The sequence below is a fragment of the Cebus imitator genome, unplaced genomic scaffold (genome assembly GCF_001604975.1).
Source record: "Cebus imitator isolate Cc_AM_T3 unplaced genomic scaffold, Cebus_imitator-1.0 Scaffold31, whole genome shotgun sequence".
Taxonomy (NCBI): domain Eukaryota; kingdom Metazoa; phylum Chordata; class Mammalia; order Primates; family Cebidae; genus Cebus; species Cebus imitator.
In genome coordinates, this window is record NW_016107346.1 from 130,616 (window position 1) to 153,033 (window position 22,418).

Genomic DNA, 22,418 nt, shown 5'->3' on the forward strand with positions numbered 1-22,418 from the left:
ACGGAGCGGGCCGCGACTCGGTGGGACGGTAGCGCGCTGTAGCAGCCCCGCGCCCTGGCCAGGTAAGCTGCGGGACCCAGGCTGCCTGACTAGCTGGTGGCAGCCTGCGGCGTCGCGGGGCGCCTCAGGGACCGGGGCGAGTGGGGGACGCGCGCAGGTGGCTGCCCTTGTGCTCGGAGCGCTGCCCTCTGGACTCCACAGGGTCGCCGGACGGCTGTTGCTGGGATCTGGGGGTGCAGCCCGGCGGCCCCACTCCTCTCCTATGCCCCCTTCCTCCTCCCAAGACCCACAGGCAGGTGCAGCGGAGACAAGGCAGTGGCTGTCGCATCGCGCGCGGGGCGGGGGCACTGCAGCGACGGGCCACTTGGCTGCGGCTGCAGGCGCCGTCTGGTGGGGGGTGAGGGTGGGGGGTAGTGGTGCGGGAGGGAGGGCACCCGCTCCGGTCCCACCAGGCTGGCCGGGCCGCTGGTGCGTTCCGTGGCCGGAGAACCCGAGTCTGGATCTTGTCCCATTTCCCTTTCCTTTTATAGTAAGGCCCAGAGGGAAAACCTTCTCAATTAAAAATCCGACACCCTGTTGCCCCTCGGCCTCAGGCGCCGGGTTGGGTGCGTGTGGCTGGGCGCGGGCTCGCTGAGGAGCCCGGCTTCGCAGCCTAGCGGGTGGCGGCGGGGCTGGGACGGTAGCGAGCTGAAGCAGCCCCTAGCCTTGGCCAGGTAAGCTGGAGGGCCCGGGCTGCCTGACTCGCTGGCGGTGGCAACCTGGGGCCTCCAGCTGGGCTGCAGGGACACTGATGCGTGGGGAGCGGCCGGAGGTTGCGGCCCCAGTGCTCCCGAGCGCTGCCCTGTGGACTCGGCTGGGCTGCGGGGAGGCTGTTGCTGGGATCTGGGTTTCAGCCCAACGGCCCATTCCTATCCTGCCGGCCACTTCTCTCTCCCACGGCCGGTGGGTGGGTGCAGCGGGCACTAAGCTGCGGCTCTCGCATCCCCGGGTTGGGTCGAGGGGGGGATCTTGCAGCCAATGGCCACCAGGCGCCGGCGAGAGGCGCTGGCTGGGGGTGGAGGGGCACTGGGGTCCCGCCACCGGGCTGGGTGGGCTGCTGGTGCGTTCCCCCGTACTCGCTTGCGCTGGCATCAAGTCCCGGTGCCAGGTGGCAACTGGGATGGGTCACCTCTGGGTTAGCTGTCCCCAGAGATCCCGAGCCCGGATCTTTGCCCCCTTCCCTTTCCCTTTATAATAAGACCCAGAGGGAAAAACTTTTCAAAGTCCCCACACCCCATTTCCCCTGGGCTGCAGGCGCAGGGCTGGGGACACGGCAGGGACCTGCCCCTGGGCCGGGCCCCTTCCCCAAGGCAGGCACTGCCTGGCAAGACAGCTGGTGGTATATCTGTCCGCAGATGGTAAAGGAGAACACTGAGGACAGTTCCCCCACTCTTGGCTGTGCTGAGCCCATCTGGATTGTTTCTAGTTCTAATCAGAAGTGGAACAGTTTTGGTGCAGCTTATGGGTTCATGTTAGTGATGAACTTGTATGGAGATAGTGACACAGCTTGTTCTCTCCTCTTAGGCTCTTAGTGCATCCAGGATCCTGAGCTGCCAGGGGCCTGGCCACTCCCACCCAGAGCCCTGCCTTGGCTGAGCTGTCACTGCTGCATGTCCCGGGCTGCTGGCCTGCCTGTCTTCTGCAGTGCACAGGTATGCATGTGTGCGCATATGTACATGTACCTCACACACACCATGCCCACCTCACACACACCACACACATACCCCATACATGCCACACACAACACACATATCTACCCAACTCACGCACCACACACTACATATATGCCACGCCCACCTCACACACCCCACACACTTAACCCATATGCAGCGCACACATATTACACACATACCATGCCCACCTCACACACCACACACATACCCCATACACACCACACACAACACACATAGCATACCCACCTCACCCTACATTCATACCATGTCCACCTCATATACACCACACACGTACCCCATGCACACCACACACAACACACATATCATACCCACCTCACACACCAGGCACACTTAACCCATATGCACCATGCATCACATATGTACTGTGCCCACCTCACAAAACCCACACACTTAACCCATCTATACCACACACACAGCATACACATATTATACCTACCTCACACACACCACACACACCCCAGAGGCACCGCACACATATCATACCCACGTCATACACCACATATCTGCCATGCCCACCTCACACACACCAAACATTTAACTCATGTACATCACAGACCACACACATATGATATGCGCCTTACACACACTCTACACGTATCATACCCACCTCACACACATACCCCATACATACCACACACAACATGCATATCATACCCACCTCACACACCACAAACCACATATACACCATGCCCACCTCACACACACCACACACTTAACCCATGTACACCACACATACACCAGACACATACTTCATATACACCATGCACTCTCCACACATACTACACACCACACACATGCCCCCTACACACCACACACACACCACATATACCACATACCATACATATACACCATAAACATTTTGTATACACCCACACACCCCATACATGCCACACACGTCACATGCTTCATAAACACCACACACAGCACACCACACTGCACATACGTATTACTTCACCCATACAATGCACCACCTTCCACACAGACAACTTACTCACACTACACAGATACCACACACACCACACAATATCATACATACACCATACACACTCATGTATACCACACACCCCCATACGTACCACATATACTACACCACATACGACCAGTTACACACACCCTATACATACCACACACCACAAACACTATACCATGCACATAAAACATACATACACACTCAACCCTTCCACACATCACGCTCCACACATGCCATACACACATCACAGACACCACATACCACACACCATATACAGTATACTGCACACACTTACCATACCTCAAGGATGCCCTGCCACCAGGCACACACACACACACACACACACACACACACACACCCACCACACACTACACACTTTCTACCCACACCACACATACGTATCTCATGCACATACCACACAGCCCTTGCCACACAAGCTACTCATTGAATGAAATGGAATGATTTAGTTTTTCCAAAATTTATACTGCCCATCTGCGAGGCCACAGCTATCCTGGCCAGCACATCCCCTGGTCCCGCCCTCCTTTGGGTCAGCGCTGCCTCCTGTGTTTCTGGTGTCTCTGGCTGTGCCATGGGGCATGCCCATGTCCTGATCGCCTGGGAGGCTGGCCCCTCTCCCCCTGTGGCCACCTTCCTGGAGGAGACTGGCCTGTTTGCCACCTCTCATGACGCCCAGAGTGGCGGCTGGTGTGGGAAATCCTGCTTCCTCCCCTCGGTGTCTGCCCTTCCCCATGGGTTGTTTTGTCTCAGTGCTGATGTCTCCCCAGCTAGAGGAGGAGACCCTGAAAGGTGCACAGATAGGTTTGATTATAATGCTGGTGAATAATAAAATGCGATTTGGTAAAAGACTCAAACAGTACAAACATCTTTAATAAAGTAAACTGTGCAAGCCCTCTCTGCTCCCACCTCTTTCCTCCCCTCCCCAGAGGACATGGCTGACAAGCCTTTGGGGAGCTTCCCATTTCTGTGTGCCTTTGTGTCCATGTATGGGCTGGGGAGTGTGTATATATTCTCTAGTCATCTTGACGAAGCTGGAACTGGGATCTACACATGTGCGCTGACTGTAGCTTACTTGACATTTTCCCTCCAAAACAGGCCTTTAAGATCCTTCACTGTAGTGCGTGTTGCCCTGCCTCTTTGAAAACGCCGTCGACTCTTGCAGCACACAAACTCTGCTATCATTTATTTAACCATTCTTTTATTTATGGGTACTTAGGTCATTTCCAGTTTTTTAAAAGATTGCTGCAGTGAAAATCTTCAGCTGTTGTTTCGTATTGCTATGGGAAAACGTGGTTGGAGGCGCCATGCGGGTGGAGTGGCCTCGTGTGTGACCAGGCTTTGTGAGGTTCTGACTCTGTCCTTCCCAGTGAGTGTTCCTCCCACAGTGGCTGCCTCTAGGAGATGGCTACGAGAGTGTCTCCCGCGGCCCACTAGAAGTGTGAGAGTGAGAGGAGCGGCATGTTGGACCACAGGGTGAGGCTGGGCCCCATCCCTGTCCCCCACGGCCAGGAGAGAAGACATGGATCTGCCCTTGGAGGACTGTGTGCCCAAAGGCCTGGAACTGGCCACCCTATGGCCAGAGAGCCCCATGCCTGAGGAGTAGGAGTGCCAAAACCACAGCCCTGATGGGGACTCCAACTCTAAGTGAACAATGTCTCTGAGGAGGAATACTATGATGAAGGCCTCCCGGAGAAGGAGGAGGGCATCACCTGCTACATCTGCTACTGCCCGAGGACGACAGCTACCTGGAGGGCATGGGCTGCAGTGGGGATGAGTATCTGGTCCATGGCACTCACCCCAGGGACACCAACACATGCCAGGGGCATCCACACAACATGCCTCTTAACTGGACCAGTGAAGAGCTCTGCTCCCATTAGAACTGCAAGGCACCCAGCCCCTCCCACCGCTTTGCTTCAGCATCTGTGGGGGCTGTACCAGGAGGTCCCTTCCTCTCAGGCCCCTCTGCTGCCTTCCCTGGGACAGGAGAATCCTACTCTGGGACAGGAGAGGAGTGGCTAGACTCGGTGGGCCTGCACCCCCATGGTCACTGTGCTGAGGGCAGCCAGGACTACCCGGAAGGCCACCTGCCCAATCTGGAGGACGAGCCCTCTGTCCTGGAGGCCCACGAACAGGAAGAAGATGGCCACTACTGTCTCAGCAAAGAGGGCTACCAGGACTGCTACCCCACAGAGGCCAACAGGAACACTGGTGCCTCCCACTACCACCTGAGGCATGGGGACGGGGACATGGAGGACTAGGAGGAGGACATTGACCCAATCGTGGCCAAGATCAAGAGGAACCTGAGCGTGACTAGCATCACCAGTGCCAGTGAGGCCAGCATGGGCCTGAGACTGCATCTGGGGACTCCACAGAGGCCTGCCTGCCCAGCAAGGCCAGCTGCAGCCCCAGCAGGCACGAAGCGAAACCCAAGTCACTGAACTTCCCTCCTGAGGTCAAGCACCGTGAAGACCCCCAGAGAGGCTTCAAGCCCAAGACTAGGACCCCAGAGGAGAGGCTGAAGTGGCCCCACGAGCAGGTAGGACTCTCCTGTCCCAGAGGAGGGAGCAGAGGGGCCTGAGAGCAAGGAACCTGGCTCTGCATCTCTTCTTACAGAGGTGCTGATCCATCATGAGAGCTCCACCCTCCTGACCTAATGACCTCACAAGGGCCTCACCTCCTAACACCTAACACATTACATTGGAGGCTAGGTTTCAACATGTAAATTTTGAAGGGACACAGTCAGTCCGTAGTACATAGAAAGTAATTTCTTAAAGTACTGAAAGTGGTGGGGTGTGGTGGTTCACGCCTGTAATCCCAGCACTTTGGGAGGCTAAAGCAGGAGGATTGCTTGAGCCCAGGACTTCCAGACCAGCCAGGGTAACATAACAAGACCCTGTCTCTACACACACACACACACACACACACACACACACACACACACACACACGTGTGTGTGTGTATATATATACCAGCTAATTTTGTGTGTGTGTGTGTGTGTGTATACACACACATATATATGTATATGTATGTATATGTGTATATATACACGTTTATATATATATATACACACAAATACATACATTTATGTGTATATATGTATATGTATATCTATATACATACACACACACACACACACACAGAATTAGCTGGTTGGTCCGCTGCATGCCTGTAGTCCTGGCTACTCAGGAGGCTAAGGAGAGAGGATCACTGGAGGCCAGGAATTTGAGGCTGCAGTGAGTTGTGATTGAGCCACTGCACTCCTGCCTGGGCAGGAAAGTGAGACTCTGTCTCCAAAGCAAAAAATATTAAAAGCATAAGCTCAAAAGAAAAATGGTGATAGATTTGATTTTGCCCAAGTATTAAGACTTCTATTCAACCAAACATACTGCAAACAAAGAGAAACTGTAGATCAGGAGAAGGTATTTGCAATTCATATAATCAACAAAGGATACATATGTAGAATATTTAAGGAATTCTTATAAACTAATATTTTTAAAAGTCAGCCAACCAAAAGAAAAGTGGGCAAACAACATGAATACGTAATTCATAGAAAAGTTAACTTGGCCAGGCACAGTCGTTCATGCCTGTGATCCCCGCACTTTGGTAGGCCAAGGTGGGCAGATCACCTGAGGTTGTCAGGAGTTTGAAACTAGCCTGGCCACCATGGTGAAACCTCATCTCTATTAAAAACAAAAATTAGCTGGTCATGATGGCACGTGCCCATAGTCCCAGGTACTCGAGATGCTGAGCCGTGAGAATCGTCTGAACCCAGGAGGCGGAGGTTGCAGTGAGCCGAGATTGTGCCACCATGTGCCAGCCTGGGAAGGAGAGCAAGATTCCATTTTGAAAAAAAAAAAAAAAAAAGAAAAGGAAACTTGAATGGTCTAATCTGCAAAAAGAGCAAGAGGTTTAGCATCAATAGGAATGAGGGAATTGGACATAGAAATGACAAGGAGAGGTCAGGTGCAGTGGCTCATGCTAGTAATCCTAGCACTTTGGGAGGTTAAGGCAGGTGGATCACAAGGTTAAGAGATGGAGACCATCCTGGCCAACGTGATGAAACTCCGTCTCTACTAAAAATACAAAAATTAGCCGGGCATGGTGGTACGTGCCTGTAATCCCAGCTACTCGAGAGGCTGAGGCAGAAGAATCGCTTGAACCAGGGAGTCAGAGGTTGCAGTGAGCAGGTAGTGCCATTGCACTGCAGCCTGAGACAAAGCGAGACTCTGTCAAAAAAAAAATTAACCAAAAAATATAAGTTTTGAATAATATGTACAAGTCACATATCGTATATAACAAATAGGACATACCCATGTTAGCTAACATTTAAAAATATGTTTAAAGACATCCACATAAGTAGCAGAACTATAAAATATTGCACAGGAGTGATGAATTCTAAATTCAGAGGAGTGGGTACCTCTAGGGACTGGTAGCAGAATAAGCCTGTGTGGGGAGGTTCTAGGGGCTTTATTTAACATATAAGTTTGCTTTAGTTCATGAAACAAGAAAAAGTCTGAAGCAAGTATCACTACATATGAGTATGTTCTGATAACCCCAGAGAGTGGTACCCAGGTGTTTGGCATATGGGCTCCTACAGATTTACGTATGTTTGAAATATTTATTTATTTATTTATTTATTCTTGAGATCGAGTCTTGCTCAGTCACCCTTGACTCACTGCAACCTCCACCTCTGGAGTTCAAGTGATTCTCCCACCTTAGCCTCCAGAGTAGCCGGGTTGACAGGCACATGCAACCATGCCGGGGTAATTTTTGTGTTTTTAGTAGAGACAGGGGTTTCACCGTGTTGACCAGACTGGTCTTGAACTCCTGACCTCAAGTGATCCACCTGTCGCAGCCTCCCAAAGTGATGGGGTTATAGGCGTAAGCCACTGCACCTGCCCTGGAATATTTGATAATATATTTTATTTTGTTTTAAGGAGTGCCTTTTGGTAAGTGTGCCCAGGAAGATGGCTGTGGAGATGTGCAGGCTCCCTCCCTGCTGTGCACCCAGCCCCGTGTCTGGTCTAGCCAGGCACCAGTTGCAGGCTGAGCAATTGTCCACAGGCCAGACAGGTTGACCTCCTGGCCTGGGCTTTGCCCATGACTGCCGCGTGCCCTTTTTGCAGTTGCTTGGCAGTGGGTGAGCCCAATGAGGCCCAGGCTGTGATGGTGCTGGCCACAGAGGACAGAGGTAGTGACCTGGAACCTGCCGAAATTCACAGCAGGAGTCAGAGCCCAATTTCCCGGTCTACAGAGTGAGAAGGTGGATCTCATGGTCTCCAAGGATTCATCCAGCTCTGTTTTCCTTGGTCCAGGATTTGTCCTGATGCCTGTGGTTGATGCCCTGGGCTCCAGTCTCTCTAAGCAAGGGAGCAAAGCTGAGCAGAAGTCAGCCTCCACATTCCTGGCTTTTCACCACCATCCTGACCTTCCTCTGGCTTCCCCATCAGTTCTGGTGCCTCTTGAGGAGGGGCTTCCCAGAGGAAGAGTTGGCCAAAAGGGGCCTTTATATGTGATGTAGAAGGTGGAAGGAAAGGTAGCCATGGCCATCTGCAGTGTCACTGGCCAGGTCTAGGTCCGTTCTGCCTGTGCACAGCAAGTCCATCATTGTGACATGGGTTTTGCAAAAGAAAAAAGATGGATTCACAAGGCACCCAGAGGAAGAGGCAGGAAAACAGCTCTCAAATCCACCTCCCCGGCAATAAGGCTGGGGGTTGTTTCTAGGTTAGGGAGTGTGATGTTCTAAGATGTGGAGGGAGGTGATTGGCAGTGGGGAAAAATGAAGTAATAGGTTCATTTTGTGCAGAGAAGGCCTGGCACGGTGGCTCATGCCTGTAATCCCAGAACTTTGGGAGGTGGAGGCAGGCAGATGAGTCAGGAGATCGAGACCATCCTGACTAACATGGTGAAACCCCATCTCTACTAAAAATACAAAAAATTAGCCAGGCATGGTGGCACATGCTTGTAGTCCCAGCTACTCTGGAGGCTGAGGCAGGAGAAATGCTTGAACCTGGGAGGCAGAGGTTGCAGTAAGCCAGGGTTGCACTACTGCACTCCAGCCTGGGCGACAGAGCCAGACTGTGTCTCAAAAACGAATGTTCAGAGGAAGGCAGTGCAAGGCTCTTGTCAGCTTCCTGGCACTTCCTTAGCCATGGAGTGTTTGTTCTTGTGGTTACAATGTGGCTGCTGTTTTTCCAGGCCTTGGATTGCCTTCCTGGAAGGGAAAGAGGGAAGGTTCAAAGGCCGAGTCTGTCTCTTTTTAGCTGAAAACCATAGATTTCTCAAAAGTTTTAAGATTTTACTTCAGTTTTTATCTTTCAGCTGCAAATAAGTTGTGTCACTATTCTCAACTGCAGGAGTGTTTAACTGGGAATGTTGCTTCCTCTCTGCTAGCTCGTTTTCAAATTTATGAATGGGTACTGAATTTTATCAATTGCTTTTCTCTTTGATGATTGAGCATTTTTTTTCTTATCTTTCTACGTTGTAGCTTACAGTGATTGGCTTTTGAATGTTAACTAACATTGCATTTCTGGAATTCAGTCAACTTGGTTGTGATGTATGATCAACCCCATTTTATATGTGGTTGAAATGGGTTTGCTCATAGTTCATTTGGTAGTTTTGTACTTACACGTTCACAAGAGGAAGTGGAGTGTAAGTTTCCTTTCTGGTGATGACCTGTTAGGTTTCAATATGAAATATTAAGGCTATGCTGGTTAAAGAATTTGGAAACTGTTTCTTCTCCTATTTCTGACAGTTTATGTAAGATGCGTGCTATTTCTTCCTTAAGCATTTGGAAAGAATTCACTTAATAGGCCATGTGAGACTAGTTTTCTTTATAAGGTTTTTAATTACAGGTTCAATTACACATATATGACTATTCATTTTGCTAAGCTGTGTTTGCTGAATGAATTTGTTCACTTTATCTCAAATTTCAAAGTTGTTCTAATATTTATCTTTTTTTTTTTTTGAGATGGAGTCTCATTCTGTCGCCAAGCTGGAGTGCAGTGGTACAATCTCAGCTCACTGCAACCTCCACCTACCAGGTTCCAGCGATTCTCCTGCCTCAGCCTCCTGCCGAGTAGCTGGGACTACAGGTGTGCATCACCACACCCAGCTAATTTTTTGTGTTTTTAGTAGAGACAGGGCTTCACCGTGTTGGCCAGGATGGTCTCAATCTCCGGACCTCCTGATCCACCGGCATAGGCCTCCCAAAGTGCTGGGATTACAGGCATGAGCCACCGTGCCTGGCCTCATTTATCCTTTTAATATTGTTAAGGTCTGCAGTTAGAGTTTGTGTCTCTTGTCTTGTTTTTTTGCTTGTTTTTTTGAGACGGAGTCTCAATCTGTCATCTGGGCTGGAGTGCAATGGCGAGATCTTGGCTCACTGCAACCTCAGCCTCCCGGCTCAAGCAATTCTCCTGCCTCAGCCTCCCCAGTAGCTGGGGCTGCAGGCACCTGCAACCACACCCAGCATGAGCCACTGCGCCTGATCCTACTTCTTTTTGAGAAGCAGTTGGTATGTCACTGGGCGCCAGGCTGGAGTGCAGTGGCGCAATCTCTGCTCACTGCCAACCTCCACCTCCCAGGTTCAAGCAATTCTGCCTCAGCCTCCTGAGTAGCTGGGACTACAAGCGTGTGCCACCATGCCTGGCTAATTTTTGTATTTTAATAGAGACAGGGTTTCACTATGTAGGCCAGGATGGTCTCAATCTCTTGACCTTGTGATCTGCCCACCTTGGCCTCCCAAAGTGCTGGGATTACAGGCGTGAGCCATTGCGCTGGCCTTTTTGTTAATTTTTTAAACCCATTTAATGGGTTCCCCACAGTGCTGGGATTGGCCTCCAGAAGTACTGGATTACAGGTGGGGTATTCCGGGCGCCACGCCTTTCAGGGCTCCAGCCCTGGTTCCGGAGACCAGCTCAACGACCGGTCCCGGGCGCACCTGCCAGCTCTGATGACTGTCCCAGCGCCAGGGCCAGGGGGAACAGGGCCTCCCACACACTCGGCGCTGTCACAGCTTTATCTTCCCTCTCTCCCCGCCGCTCATTGTTTCTGGGAAGCTTTTCCAGCTCCAATGATTAAAGAGGTGAATGAGTGCCTCTGGTGAGGGGAAGCAGAGGGGTCAGGGGCGGCAGGTGAGTGTGCGTGCACCCGGTAGAGGAGGCCCTGTGGGCTTGCCACGCTACCCTTTAGCCTGGGAGCTCCTTAGCAGTTGTTGGGCCATTATTAGTTGCAGTGTGTGATTCTGCGCGGTTTCGTCAGGAGCTAGGCTTCCCAGACTGAGCGAGCGGCGGCTGGCGTCTTAGGCAGAACACTGGAACAGCCCCACGCCCTGTCCAGGTGAGCTGGGCCCAGGCTATCTGACTTGCTGGCTCTACCCGCGGGGTAGACGCGTGCGTACCCAGACGAGATGGAGTGGTGCTGAACCTGCGGCCAGAGCGCTCCGAGCCTTCCCCTCTGGTCTCAGCGGGGGCGTGGGGCTGCGGGGCAACCATTGCTGGGATCTGGGGGTACAGCCTGGCGGCCCCTTCCCCCTCCCACGGCCAGTGGGTGGATGCAGCAGGGACCGGGAGGCGGCTCTCACATCCTGGGCAGGGGGCACCGCAGCAAAAGGCCACCAGGCGCCAGCAAGAGGCACTGTCTGGGGGTGCCCAGGCGCCCTCTCAGGTCCCACCAGACTGGCCGGGCAGCTGGTACATTCCATGGCCCCGCTTGGCGCTGGCATGAAGTGCTGGTCCTCGGCGGCAACTGGATTGGGGTCGCCTATGGGTTTACTGCCCCCGAGGGACTTGAGCCCAGATCTTCACCCCCTCCCCTTTCCCTTTATAACAAGGCCCCGAGGGAAAAACTTCTCAAACACCCCGTTGCTCCTGGGCTGCCAGGCTGCAGGTTGGGGGCGCCCCTTCCCCACAGCAGGAACTGCCTGGCAAGGCTGCTGGCGGGAGGTCTGGCCTTAGATGGTGAAGGAGAACATTGAGGCCCCTGGTCGCGAAGCAGGACTCTATGGACCGGGCAGTTGGGCCTCGGTATGCCCAGGCCTGGGTGAACATTTTTTCCTGGCCAGATATGGAGAGAGGATGAGGGTGAGGACGCCTGCGATGGGCCTGCCCTGCGGGACCCCAGTGAAGAGCAGAGCCTTAGAGGAACCTGCCAGTGTTAACTTAGTATTTATTGGAAGGAGGAAGGCTTATTTTTTCACATCTGTTTAAATAAGACCTGACAGGGACCAGAGGTAAATATTGGTTGAGCACAGTCAGCTCCTAAATGGGCATGCAGAGGATCAAGCACCCCAAACTCCGCATCAGGTGTCTGGCACTTTTTTTGGGGCGGGGGCGGGGGGGGTGCTAAACTGCCTTTGGCCTCTTCAACCTCCTTTGCCTCTTTTTGTTGTTGTCGTTCGTTTTTTGTTTTGTTTTGTTTTTTTCTTTTTCTATTTTCTGACCTCTTTGAGAAAGGACAGAGGTTTTACGAATTAGGGCCTGAGAGCTCTGCAGGTTGGTTGAAGCGGGACAGGTTTCCCTAAGGTGCAGCTTGGTAGGTGCCTGGAGCCTGCAGGTGGCTTTTTCTCAGGCCTCTGTCAGGGTCTCTGCATTGTGATGAGGCAGGGGTTTCTCCTCCCAGGAGGTGTGGCCACTATGTAGGAGACAGAATCTGTGTTTCCAAGTCCGAAGCATCCAGAATGCCCTTCCCTCTGCACTCACTCCTAGGTGACCTTGGGGGCTGCCTTTCCCTGCAACCTGGGCTGGAGAGGGTCTCCTGAACTTAGGATTTCTTGGGCAGGAGGGCTGGGGTGACATGGACATGAAACCTGCTGGGGCTCCAGGCAGTGTCCAGGGCGTGAGTGGATAAAGCTGGACTTGTGGCTGTGTGCCAGCAGCTCTCCCTTGGTGGGTGCTAGCAGCACTGGCAGGGGGGCCCTTGGAGTGGGCTTCATGGCTGGGCCGGGACTGGGTGATGGCACTAGTGATGGGGCACTGAGTCTTCCCTCATTTGTGAGGAAGGGAGGTCTGTGCGTCTCCCCACTGTCTAGCTCCTGGGTTCCTGGGCTGGGAGAAGCTACAGGCTGAGTCCCATGGGGTGTGAGTGTGTGTGAGCAGTAGAGGTGGGGTGGAAGGGATGCTGGAAGGAGGTGAAGCTCTTTCTTCCATCTCCCCCTAGCATCCACCATTCTACTGTCTGTCTTTATGTTTTTTTGAGACGGAGTCTCGCTCTTGTTGCCCAGACTGGAGTGCAATGGTGCCATCTCAGCTCATGGCAATCTCCAGCTTCTGGGTTTAAGTGATTGTCCTGCCTCAGCCTCCCGAGTAGCTGGGATTACAGGCGCCTGCAACCACACTGGGCTAATTTTTTGTATTTTTAGTAGAGATGGGGTTTCACTGTGTTGGTTAGGCTAGTCTCAAACTCCTGACCTCAGTCAATCTACCCGCCTCAGCCTCCCAAAGTGCTGGGATTACAGGCTTGAGCCACCGCGCCCTGCCTCTACTTTCTGTCTCTGTGAGTTTGACGACTCTAGGTGCCACATCTGAGTGGAATGATAGTCATTTGTCTTTTTGCAAGTGGCTTGCTTTCACTTGGCATGATGTCTTCAAGCCCCGTCTGTTGTAGCATGCATCAGAATTTCCCTCCTTCTTAGGGCTGATTACTGTCCCCATTGTATGGATAGAGGACGTTTTGTTTGCTGTTCATCCCTCAGGCATTGAGAATATCTTACATAGTAGAATCAAAGAAGCCTGTGAGGACTTCATCTTGGCTGCTCATGCTCTCTGCACCCCCACCCTTTGTGACAGTTGGGTGGACAGCCTGAAGCTACCTGCTCATCCTGCATGGAGCAAATCGGCCAGGTGCTGGGTGCAGAGGATGCAAACTGGAGCAGGAGCCAGTTCCTGCCCTCAAAGTGCGGCAATGACATGCCATGTTAGTGCCAGCCTTTCTGGGGCTTTGTAAAGTAAAGGAAAGAGCCTGTATCTATCCTGAAGGCTTTGTGACCACAGGCCTTCTAATGGATGCTTCTGTGTTCCCAGAGTTAGGTGAGAGCTCTTGGAAGGATCTCTTTTACCCCAGGTCTACTAAGAATGGAAAGCCCCTCTGCGTGACTGTCACTGCAGTAGCTGGTGTGATCATGTGGTCATTTACACCAGAGCCTGGGAGTTCGTGGCCTGCCAAGCTCACCTCTCATACTGAGATGCCAATAAATATTGTCCAAAGTCGATACCCAGAAAGAGTTTTAAAAACAGGTGGAAAATAGCCACCAGTAGAATTAAAATCAGAAATAATAACAAGGTTGGCCAGTGGAGTTGCTAAGTCCAGATTGGGGAATGTGATGTTTCATTATAAGCTCTTTCAGCATTTGCTTACTTTGGTGTAAGTGAAAGAATTGTGTCATTTTTCTGAGGGCCATGTACAGCAAAGGACTCACCATCTGTCAGACACACGGGTCAGTTTTCCAGTGTGTCTGACACTCATTCATATGTCCTCATTCATAAAGAAGAATGAGGTCATGTCCTTCATAGGAACATGGATGGAGCTGGAGGCCATTATCCTTAGCAAACTAACATAGGAATAGAAACCAAATTCTGCATGTTCTCATGTAAAATTGAGAGAGCTAAATGATAACACATGGACACAAAGAGGAGAACAACAGGCACTGAGGCCTACCTGAGGGTGAAGAGTTGGAAGAGGGAGAGGAAGAGAAAGATCTAACTGTTGGGTACTAGGCTTAATACTTGGGTTAAGAAATAACCTGTACAATAAACCCCCATAACAAAAATTTACCTATATAACAAACCTGCACATGTACCCCGAACCTAAAATAATTTTTTTTTAAATTTGTTTTTTTAAAAAAAGAAAAAATAATACATTACATCCATCATTGAAGAGTGAATGGTGAATCATTTACTTTGGACTTTTATTACTGATTCCATTCAAACCTAGAAATGCATCTCAGCTCTGTCCTGGACATTCACTGTCTTTATCCCTACTAATAGCTGCCTGTATTTCCAATTCAGACTAGTTTAAACCAGGAGGCCAAAGGCAATGGCAGCTCTAAATGATTGAAATGGGTGATTTGAGAGTCTAGTAGCCTACTGAAAGACAGAGTCTATACTGTTTCAAGGAAGGTTTTTGTTCATATAAATTTTCAGAGATTATTTTAAACTAGTTATTTAGAAAGCTTTCAGGACCACTTACTAGATACCACTTTGTAACAAATGCCGAAGGAGTAAAGGTATTTTTTTTTTCAAAAGGAAAGAGTGAAAGAAAAAGGGCTCTAGAATCAGATCTGTGTTTCTGTCCCACTCACTAACTCTTAAGACCCTCAACAGGTTACTGAATACTTTCTGAGCTCAAATTTTCCTCATTTATCAAGCGAAGGTGATAACAACTTCACTGTCTTATTATGACAACTAGATGAAAGAGTAAGTACTCAAAATAGGTTAGAGTTTTTCTCTTTTCTTAAGTACTGCACACTGATCCACCAGCCAAACGTGAAGCTCTTTTTAATAACTGTTATCAGTGTAAAATGTAAAAGATGTTGAGGAGGACATGCACCATGGCTCCACCTAGGCATCAATGAACTAAACCTAAGGATAAAGTGAGTTAAATGCCAACCTTCTAAAAAGGGTTGCAAACCATTGAGTCCAGTCCCTCCCATGGGCTAGCCAAGAGGAGACACATCTCGGTACTATCCCCATAGGTCTCTGCAGTCCCCTCCCCAGCGTGTGAAAGAATTGAGAGAAGTGGGGGATTCACAGGAAGTATGAGTTTCAACCTGATAAAGCAAGAGTTCATGACAAAGATGCCTTCTTCTCTGTAAAGCCAGGTGATGGGAATCCCTTATAAGGTTGGGGGTGCCTGGGAAAAGGAAAGGTAGGATCTCATTCCTGAATGGTCATCTCCCAAGGCACGCAGGATTACTCAACTGCCCCAGAGCATAGCTGAGGAGGAGGAAAAAAGACAGGAGAGAGCAAGGACCAGTGGTGGAGATCTGTGCACACCCACATTTGGAGTGCAGTTTCCTGGATGATGTCACAGAAAGGAGCCAGTTTTGAGTTACCTTGTGAAGTCTCCACTGAAGAAGGCTGGGAACAGGCATGAAGAGCTCCCAGGACAAGCATCTGCTGTGGCTGCTGCATCTAATTATGAGGGGTCATGAGCTTCTCAAACTTTCTCTTGGTCATAAAAGTGAAAAAATGTAGTTGTTTCAAGAGCCAGGAAAATTCAAAATGACCAAGCTTTGGCTGACATCTTGTGGTTCAGTCTGAAATAAGCACTTCACTAAGAAATTATTTGTCAGACTGGCAAAACAGGCAGCCTGCGAACAGAAGAAAGACATGAAATCCCACTTATTTTGGACAATATGATGCTGTCCTTTAAAGGCTGTCTGTGAGGAAGATGCTATGTAATTACAGATTTAAAAAGTTATTTTTGGCTAATTCACATGGCATAGACAAGGTCCCCTTTCCTCTGCTGTCCACTGATCTACAATCTGATCCCTCTGTGATGTCAGCAGGTATTCTGAGAACCCTGCCTGAGGAGTGCTAGAATGTTCCATGTGCCATCTGTGCTCTCAATACATCATACTCCAGACTGAGGCACCATCCATCTCCTTTTTCAGGTCTGTGACCCTTCCTTTTATTTTTTTTAGATAGATTCTCATCACCCAGGCTGGAGTGCAGTAGTGTGATCTTGGCCCACTGTAACCTCCACCTCCCAGGTTTAAGCAATTCTCCTCCCTCAGCTTCCTGAGTAGCTGGGATTACAGGCATACACCACCTCACCAGCTAATTTTTGTATTTTTAGGAGAGCCAGGGTTTCACCATACTGGGCAGGCTGGTCTAGAACCCCTGGCCTCAAGGGATCTGCCTACCTTGGCCTCCCAAAATGCTGAGATTACAGGTGTGAGCCACTGCTCCCGGCCCTTCTGACCTCCTTTTCACACCATAATTATTGTCTCTGGTCTGTTTTGCCAAAGGATATGAACAAAGATGATTCCTTCAAGCTTAACTTCCAAAATGGCTGTGAATTACACACTGCTGATATTTGACGATAAGGAATGTAAGTACAATGCATAAAACAGAAGCTCACAGATACAATCCCAGCTTCTCTTTGTTAAAAGAATTTATGAGGTGCCATTTATCCTTGATTTCTTTATGGACACAGCTTCTAGAACACTGAAAACCTGCTGGGGCTCATGCTTGTGTCCCAAAAAGAGTCCAAGTTTTTGTGTTCTCCAGAGAAAGACTCCCAAGTCCTGCCTCTGGTTATTGCCCGAGGAAGGAAAACATTACTTTGTGCTATTAAACTCTTGAAGGATGCACCTCCCACAACCATGCCGCACACATTTTAAGAACATTCTGATGCATTTGAATTTAGAGACTTTTGACAATGTTCAGAGTGTCCCAAAGGATAATGGACTGCTATTTGGTTTACATCTCATGATGAAAATGGTTCATGAAGAAGGTTCTTCTCAAAGCTGTGAGTCTAGCCCAAACTCCTAGTTTCAGTTTTTACCTTCAGAGTTACATGAAAAGTGTGTTTCAAAATAAAAGATTCTTTTTTGAGCTAATCGTATCACTATATGCTGGTGGCAAATAGTTTAGCCTTTGTCAGCCTCCAAATGAAGACAGCAAAACTTACTTTGTGAGGATCAAATGAGATAATTTATTGAAAGCATCTTTAAATTATAAAGGATTGTATATATACACAGGAATGTCTGCTGTCTTTTTCTTTTTTCTTTTTCTTTTTTTCCAAATCTTAATGCTTCTGAAGCTAGTAAATTAGAGTTCTTTAGTTACAGTATGTGGTTCTGCATAAATGCAGGAATATTGGGGGAACTGCTAAAATTACTCTTCATGCAATTTACTACTTTGTGTATGTTGGGATTAATATTTTGAGACATTCATTTTTCTCTTTTATGTTTCCAAGTATATGGCATTCTCCATAGTCGGCCTGAAGCATCCATTTCCTTGGGAAGATGGTGAAATGGAGAGCAGTGGGTGGGAGGATGAAGAGAGATGAGATTTGCTACAGTGGAAATCCAGAGAGAACAACATGACTTGCAAAATTGTTGTTGTTTAATAAGAATCTTGAGAGTCAGCCTCTATTTTGAGAGAAAATATTTTCTAAGGGTTCTTTAGGCCCCATTGAGCAGACTAAGAGTTGTATCCCTAGGCTCAGATCACAGGCTTTCTTCTACAGCAAAGAAGACCCCTCCTGACTAGGACCACTAAGAGAGAAGTGGTTGGATATGCAGTTGAAGAAAAGCCCTATGGGATAGGATAGGATATAATACAATACAGATGAGAGCGAAGCCTGAAGAGCATGACTTATATATCCAAAGTCATAAGAGGGAGGAAGGCAGATGTTGGAGGGAGTGAACATGTCAGTTCCTGAAGTTCTTATTCCCAGGAATGTGGCAGGTTAAGTTCATCCAGAAAGGTATAGAGGAGCCCCAGATTACTGGGCCTGCAGCCTGTTTCCTTGGGCCTTCTGCATGGATGCTAAGGAAGGCAGGCTCTGCATGTGGCCACTTTTAATATGGCAATGGGCAATGGTGCTCCTACAGTGGCCAAAGACAGATGTAATGGTGAGATGTATGGTCAGACATGTGTCTGATAGCCCTTTTCTTCTTTTTCTTTCTTTCTTTTTTTTTTGAGACATTCTTGCACTGTTGCTTGGGCTGGAGTACAATGGCTCAATCTCAGCTCACTGCAACCTCCACCTCCCGGTTCAAGCAATTCTTCTGCATCAGCCTCCTGAATAGCTGAGATTACAGGTGCCTACCATGAAGCCCAGTAAATATTTTGTATTTTTAGTAGAGACAGGGTTTCACTATGTTGGCCAGACTGGTCTCAAACTCCTGATCTCGTAATGCACCGCCTCCCAAAGTGCTGGGATTACAGGCATGAGCCACCGTGCCTGGCCTCTGATATCTCTTTCAAGACCTATTTCCCATTTGGGATCCTGGGAGGGAGAAATGTCACAGTCATAAAGGCACAAGGAGAGAGGGCTTGACACTGAATGTCCTCAGGCTGTCCTCAGTTCCCAAATGACATGAATGGGATCCGGGTGAACCCACATGTTCTTATAGAGGGGAAATAGGAATAATGGTGTGAATGGTCAAGGATGTTGCAGAAGGATTATCATGGTGGGGGAAGGAAGCACCAACCTGGAATAATCTGGGTTAGGATTATGACCTTGTACTGGGAGAAATTCACAGCATCATTTGAGCTAATGTAGTTGCGAGATAACTGGGTTCTGTTCAGCTGTGCATTACCTGAGTGACACCTACCAGCAGCTGGTGAGAGCAGGGTGTGCTTGATTCTTTTCCTAGGGCCAGAGTGAACTCTGAATGCTGATCTGAGATGTTCCTCCCCATTCCCTGACCATGAGATGCTTGTGCCCTATGTCCTCCATGTCCAAATGCCCAGATGCTCTTCTGCTGAGGGCAGAGAAGAGAGAAAGTGGCACGGTCTGACAGATTGGGTGTTACATAATGAATAGTTTATGTATGATTAAGATATTAAATTAGACCTAATTTACTGGACTGCAATATGTCAATTACTCCCACTCCAAGATATAGTAACGGAGAGGTGTTGGGGGTGGTGGTTCTGCCGTGCCGATGATGTTCTGTTTCTTGCTCTGAGTGCTGACTCCCTGTGTGTGTTTATTTTGTGAAAAATCATGGCGATGTACATTTAAGACATTTGCACAATCCTTTAAATATGTTATGCTTCACCCAAAAGTTTGAGAATTCTGATGCCTCTGAATTTACTTGTACGTTCATAAGGACATACACATACAGACCAGCAGATGGCACTTATGAGAAGACAAAAGTCCATTTTAGAGAAATAAAGATGCCATCTTTTCTCCACACATTTGAGTGCAATGTGAGTAAATGTGTGACTTTACTTCCCAAGCTTGTGCTAAAGAAAGTGAGTCAAAAATCTGTGAACCTAGAAGACTCTCCAAATGCAGTTGGCAATGATGCCATAAGGAAAGGTTCAGGCTCATTTTGTATTTAATACTCTCCAAGCAGTAAGTGCTCTAGGATCAATTTCAGATGACAGATATTAGAGATTTGGTCATCATTGTATCTGTATATTATAATTATCAGTGTGTCAGAAACTGGAACACATCTTTTATATTTTCTCATTTTTATATACTTTTAGATATAGCACATACTTTCAAATATTCTTGGAGGCCTTAAATTAACTTTAGCTAAAATATTCTCTGAACTGGCAGTAGCCTTATAATGAAGCAAAGTATAGTGGAAAGAAGAAAAGAGAAAGAAGAAAGTGGGTCAAGTTTATACCTCTTGGTGTGACGTTAGTTGAACTGTGTAACCTCTCAGGATGCTTCTTCACTAGTGAAATAATCCTCACATCTGCACACCCTGCAGCCTTGTGGTGAGAACAAAGGAGATGACATGTGCCTAAGTCCTTTGCAAACTGCATTCACAGGACGCCTCTTGATCATTGCAAATCTGTCTTGAGTAATGAAAGGCAGAACACGTCCATCCTCTGCAACTCCAGTGGTGGAGCAGCTTCGTATTTCTAGAGCTTTTGTGCCCTGCTAAGTCATTAAAGGAGGCAGTATTAAAATTCAGTTGGCCCCTGTTTAATTGTGCTTAATAATCTGTCACATGAAGTGATGTATCTATCAAATAGCTTGTGGAACATAGAAGTCAGCCACTTTTTGGGTTGTGATGCGAAGTGGGAATTGGAGAACCTTTCTTTATATTTAGCCCTGTACAACTGTAGCTGACACTGCTGGTGTCCATCCACCCTCCCTCCCCTCACGTCAGCATATTCTCATAGACTTCAACCACCACCATCAGTATTACTGTGCCTGAGGGCTTTCTCTGGTGAGCAAGCCTGGCTCAGCCTGCTCACAGACAGTGCTGAAAGTGTCAAAATGAATACCCCTAGAAGCAGCAGCCAATGAGTATCCCAGCTCTCTTACCCACAGAAAGGGAAGATCTTTGAGGCATCTGTTCTACTAACTTTCAGATAGGACTATCCAATAGGACTGAGTCTCAGTCACTCAGTGCTGGCTGGATTTTATAATTATTATGGTTGATTTCCCTTCTGTGTCTCACTTCCTCACTGTCGTACTTGTGTTTCCTTTGCCTCCAAGATACACTAATTGTCCTCAAATTGCAGCATCAGGGTCTGCCTCTGGGGGATCCCAAACTAAGACAACAGCCAGCAATATTAGCTTTAATTTTTGACTCTTGAAGTTGGATTTGTTGCCTCACTTGTGGGCTGCCTTAGGTTCAGGAACCGTCCTTCCCACTGCTATGGTTTCACTGTCCCCTCCAAAACTCATGTTGAAATTTAACTGACGTTGTTATGGAATTAACAGGTGGGACTATTAGAAGGTGATTAGATCATGAAAGCTTTGCCCCTATAAATGGGTTAATGCTGTTATTGCAGGAGTGGGTTAGTTACCTGTTTGGCCTCCCTTTTCTCTCTCTGTATCTTACCCTGTGTTGCCTTCTGCCATGCTGTGACACAGCAAGAAGACCCTCACAATGTGGCCCCTAGATGTTGGAATTCCCAGCCTCCAGAACCGTGAGTCAAAGAAGCTTCTGTTCATTATAAATTACCCAGTCTGATACTCTTTTACAGCAGCAGAAAATGGACTAAGCCATTCGCCCTTCATGCCCTACCTTCATTCTCCTTAAGGGAAAATGAGATTTCCTATATATGCTAATTTATTAGGGAGGAATGAGACATTTTAAGACCTGTTTAATTGTTGTCTCTTTCATTGATTCTCTCTCTGTTCTTTCTCTCCCTTGTTTTTAGCGCTTCACATTCCTTCCCTATTTTTTCTGTCTCTGGACCCCAACATTCCACTCCATGTAAAAAGAAGACAAGTATCGAATGATGCTTCCAGAAACTTATCACAGGATAAACACACTCTTGAATAATAGTATGCTTCTCAAAATCATGTTTTTTTTTTTTTTTTTTTTAGTGCTAAAAAATATAGTGACTTCAGACATTGACTTCTGAATACATCATGAGCTGAAGTTTTGTTAGTTGGCATTGTCTTTAATTGAACAGGCTCTTCTGGAGTCACATGTTACAGTCTAAGATCTCAGGTAACTTAGGAGAACTCAGACACAAATGTCCTAATGGAGAATAGACACACTGGCTAAATTAAGACATAGACAAAGGGCAATGCATTTCCTAAATGAGCTACTCTTTCTTTCCTTCTCTTTCATTTGAGTATCATGGCGAACTTTGCCCAACTTTTGAGTAGCTTTATGGGAGAATAAGGACTGGCTTATAATCACTAAATTGCTTGGAAACTGATCCCTCCATAAGCAAGCATCCACCGTGAAATAAGTTTTCTTTGTTTTAAAAGAGGGGAAGAAAATACATTCTATCCCTGAGCTGAGGGGATTTAACCAATAACTGACACCAAACCTGGAAGTGTCTTTATAACTGGAATGCCAGGAAGATGTATTTATTTATCTTTTAAATTGTGTCCACTAAGTAATCCAGATTGGTGTTTGAAGAACTGAGACCTTTTCAAACTCGGTGGGACTGAGAAACAAAAGAAGGAAACTTTTATTTTTGCTGTTGATGTTTCTCCAGAATCAGTGAATCAGAAGGGGTAGTTGATGGCCTCATAAAGCTTCTTCTATAAAATTCAGTAAAGGATCAGAACTTTCAGAGTTCCTAAATTCTCCC

General features: G+C 48.1%; 1 long non-coding RNA gene across 4 annotated transcripts; it reads left to right on the forward strand.

Annotated features, from left to right (window-relative positions):
- The first annotated feature begins 12 nt into the window (after nucleotides 1–12).
- LOC108300937 lies at nucleotides 13–21,817 on the forward strand. Of its 4 annotated transcripts, XR_005199336.1 has the most exons (7): nucleotides 13–62; nucleotides 1,564–1,691; nucleotides 4,107–5,257; nucleotides 10,958–11,061; nucleotides 13,355–13,748; nucleotides 16,229–16,333; nucleotides 21,528–21,817. It is a non-coding gene; the product is annotated as an uncharacterized LOC108300937 (long non-coding RNA). The 4 variants fall into 4 exon arrangements; XR_001823662.2 differs by lacking the exon at nucleotides 13,355–13,748 and having other exon boundaries at nucleotides 16,226–16,333; XR_005199338.1 differs by lacking the exon at nucleotides 10,958–11,061.
- The last annotated feature ends 601 nt before the right edge of the window (nucleotides 21,818–22,418 follow it).